Source organism: Merops nubicus, unplaced genomic scaffold, assembly GCF_000691845.1.
Source record: "Merops nubicus isolate BGI_N331 unplaced genomic scaffold, ASM69184v1 scaffold20371, whole genome shotgun sequence".
Lineage (NCBI taxonomy): Eukaryota > Metazoa > Chordata > Aves > Coraciiformes > Meropidae > Merops > Merops nubicus.
The window spans coordinates 1,819-5,000 of NW_008586484.1; positions in this window are offsets into that span (position 1 = coordinate 1,819).

Genomic DNA, 3,182 nt, shown 5'->3' on the forward strand with positions numbered 1-3,182 from the left:
ATATATTTTCTTACTTCAGTTGTGCTTGGGGGAAGATGACAGCAGTAGTAATTAATTGTCCCATATCGGTGTGCTATGCTCAGTTTTATGTATAATATTACTTGTCTAAATATACAAAAATGCTTTGAGCTGCACTTTGAAATGATTATTGGATTTGCATGTGAGAGCACTTTATAGATCTGTCTTCGTAGTTAGCAGACATTTTATCTTTAGCTGATGTTAACAAATGCATTTTTTTTCTGAAGCTTCTTCATCAATTCTTACACTGCTTCTCAGTGAAAGATCAGTGGTGTGTTTTTCTTCCTGAAAGTAATTCCTACATTTAGAAAATATTAATCATCTGAAATATGTAACTTTGAGTGTAGAAATAATAGTCATTCATACAACATTTTTTTGTGTTTTCATTTCTATTATTGCATATAGTCTAAAAAGAAGCTTCAGAAAATATACTACTCACATTTGTTGGATTCCTTTACAAGACACTTATGTTTGAATGCTTCAGGAAGCTATTAGCAATTTTAAATACATGAAAGTGTAGAAAATGTTGATTCTCTGACCTGATTTTATTCAAGTGTCTTATGAATCATATGTAATTTCAGGATCCTATGATACAGAGCAACAAATTACAACAAAATGCTGAATTGTCAGAGAAATTCACTTGTATTAGTCCTAATTTAATATAATTGAAAAGGTGCTTTTCAGGTCATTGACATGTACAGAACTAGAAATGATTAAAGTTGAGGCAAAATGAAAAAATTCCCGATCAAAGATGAAACACAGTGGATTTGGTTCAGGCTTTTTCCAGACTAGAAGCAGTTAATCTTAAGAAAGGGGGCACTTAATAAACAGCATATGTCTTCAGAATTAACCTGACTAGAATGTGATGATTAATTTAAGTCTTGTTTCACAAAAGTAGATGGCAATGTTTTTGAAGTATCCATTCATTATATTTTCCCTTGCATGTCATGCAAAAAGGCTTTCCTATTACACGGAGCAGAAAGACATATGCCTGCGATAAAAATTCAGTACTAGTAAAGCTAGGTTCACAAATACTGTATGCATGTAGTCAGAAGCTGTGCCAGTTTTTTTCTCCACTGTACACATCTCTCTACGGTGACTGAAGGACCTGGAGAAACCTTTCAGCCCTCTTCCACCTCTCGGATGGTGAGAAAGGAAGCCAACACCATCCTCCCTGCAGCCATGCATTTCTCCAGCCTGAAAAGCATTTGATGGGTACACGAAGTGAGGGTAGCTGAGCAAAGCTTCCCTGCTTCAACCTTTGTACCCTCTTTATTGTGTCAGCAGAGCTCCTGAGCAGCTTCAGCTATCATCATCCCAAAGTGACTTTCTCAAAATACCTGTTTGAATTTCTATCAGCTAATTTTAGGGCCAGACCCCAGTGATGAAAAGTGACAGCACTCTGCTGGAGCCACCACCACTCTGTGGAGTGGGACTTGTTTAGGAGCTCGCCCCAGGTACTATTTGAGAGATGTTGCCTGCAATTTTTCACCTGTTTTCATAGGGTAAGCTTTATGTGCTGCAATTCATCTTGCATCCCGTAGCAGCTTCAGATTAGTCTGTTAGCCGTTAGACTGCTAATGAGAAAAAGAAAATAACTGAGAGGTTATTAGTGGCTGAGATCCTGACTGCTTGACAAAACTCCCATTCAACACCTTTTGTGTAACTAAGAACTGCAAAATTCAACCCATGTCTATAAGATTAAGCAAGTGCTCGATTAGTTCCTCTGAAGTCCTTGAAAATTTTTACTGTGCTACATCCTCACTGTAATAATAAAAATGGTTGTTTCTTTTCAGGAAGAATAAAAGAAAAGATAAAATTCTTCAGCGCTTAATGGATGTAATAATTTTGTAGTATATCAGAAAATGAAAGCAAGCTATGAAAAAGGAAACGAAGAATACAAACTTTTTCTGTAATAGGTATATGCTGTAACTAAAAACAGATCATATTTTTAGCTTAATAATTTAACATTTAAATTTTTGATTAATCTGGAGTAATGATAATTTTTTTTCATCGATTTCTGGCAGTCATAAAGTGATTGAGTTCTAACAAACAACAAAAATATCCTTTCATGTGGAAGCGTATCCTTTTAAGCTTTCTTTCTTCATGAAGTCAGTGAGGATTTACACTTCAGAAGCAACAATACAGTACCTTAGTGCTTTGTCATTAATAAGTACTACTTAAAAGGATGTTAAAAACTTCATTTGTGAAATAAATTTGTCCATTTCTCCAATACACACATAAATTTAAAAATATTCATCAGTCATTATTTTCCATCTTGCTTTTTTCCCACTGGAGTGCTTGTTTGGGCAAGACCACAAAGACTGCTGTTAGCATGACTAGCTCATACTCTCAATCCCATTAATTTCAGTGGTGTTTCTAGTGTAAGTGAAGGCTACTTATTTGGGCAGGAGTTGTTGGATTGAGCCTATAGTCTGTCATTCCATGAAGCATTTTGGTAGCCTCAGTGTGCTGTGCTGGGAACATACGGTTGTCCATGGCAAAGCAGTGTTTACTTCAGTGCCATCTGTGTCACCTGCTTGCTTACCCGTCCAAGAAAGCAAAGCTTTGAGAGAGATTTAACTTGTTTAATTTCTTAAGAAATGTCAAAATAATTTATCCCAAATGGAAAATACTGTGGTGAAGTTCTTTATATGTCTATCTTGAAGTTCATTTGGGAGACAAAAAAAAACCAAAACGACTCCTTATCATTGTTCTCTAAAATATTTTTTCAAAAGCAGTCCTTGAATATTTCAAGACAGATGATGAGAGGAATGTACTTTGACCATTTGAAAAGCAGTATTTTTAAGGCTTGGGAGTTGACAGGGGGAGGAGTACAAAACAGAGCTCTAGATCTCCAGTTAGTATGGCCACAAACCTTGTATCCCTGAGACAGCACAAAACTAGCCATTTATTTCATTGAGAAGAGAGGTGAGCATAGATCATCTGAGAAGTACCTGTAATGCTGTATTCCACTTGTACTTTTTCACAAGTTATCTTTCAAATGCAAACTGCTTCTTCTTTGAGTTCATGAATTAGTACACTAGACTAGTTATTATCTTGAAAAGCTGAACAGGTCCATATTGGTACCTCTTGGCAGTGGATGTCAGTAGTTTAGGTTTCTGTTTGAAGCTTATGTATCATACATACTAGTTTTGACATAT